Genomic DNA, 1,241 nt, shown 5'->3' on the forward strand with positions numbered 1-1,241 from the left:
GTGGATGGATGGATGGATGGATGGATGGATGGATGGATGGATGGATGGATGGATGGATGGTTGGTTGTCCCGTGAGCCAAGAAATTCAAAAGATTTCATGAATCAGTTTCAAAATTCTAACAAACATCATTTTGAAATTGTTCTGCTCTTCTGTTTTCCTTTGGTGAACCTGTGCCCATCTTTACTTCTGAGATATTCAACTTCTCGAAAATGTTTTTTTTTATCCCCAGTCCTCTTGTTGACCTGTTGACAGTCAACACAACGAACCTCATTCCTCCTCCAGTTGCTTCTTCTTTGTCCCACTTGCACACCCTTGTCATGCCCCTGACCCTTAAGATGTGTTTCTGCCACAAAATTCAAAATGACCTTTTTATGGTACATGTTCTTTCTTACAGTTTGAAAACATTTGACATGTTTACTGTGTTCCATTGTGAAATTTACTAACACAAAATATTTTGCATGTTCTCTTGAGACACACCTACAGTTTTATTAAAATAGACACCTGGTCATAAAAGAATTATAACTATGTCTAATTATTAGTTTTCTGCCTTTAAATTGCTTTTCTAATGAGAACCGAACAAAATTCAAAATATTTTGCGTTAACTTAAAAATTAAACTAAACTCAGATTCACACGAAGAACTGATGTTTAACGAGCGTTTCTTACCTTTTCTCTGGTACGTGCTGTGCACAAAGAGAGCAAGAAGGAGGACCGAGACAAGAAGTTTCCTCATGTTTTCATCCTGAGCGTTGACAGCACTTTAATGTCACCTCTGTTTGCTGGTGTGTGATGTCCCCCACCCCCACACTCATACCCCGTGGGAGGATTCAAGTGAAAAACACCACCTTAAAAAACACACTGACAAAGCAAAAACCAGGGCGTCTGAGGGCAGCTCGACAAGAATGTGTTTTCTCTTCAGTTTCTGTTTTAACAGGCTGCTGTGAAGCTGATCTCTGTCCCTCGGTGGCTCCAGCCCGTTGCTTCATGTTTCCGAGTGGACTCGACTGAAACCATACATCCTACATTTAGGAGAATGTAAAAGTATTTTACATTAGCTTCTATGTTTAATGCAATCTATTGATGGATTTTAATAATAATCATTCGATGTCCACGACCTCGCAGGCGTCTGCTGACAGAAACGTATTTTCTTTATTTGAAACATGGTGTGAGGTGACGCACAGAGAAGTTCAGAGCCAGAAAACATCTGTTTCAAGATGAAACGCATGTCTCAACACAAACAGC

The sequence above is a fragment of the Nematolebias whitei genome, chromosome 18 (assembly GCF_014905685.2).
Source record: "Nematolebias whitei isolate Nwh7 chromosome 18, NemWhi1, whole genome shotgun sequence".
Lineage (NCBI taxonomy): Eukaryota > Metazoa > Chordata > Actinopteri > Cyprinodontiformes > Rivulidae > Nematolebias > Nematolebias whitei.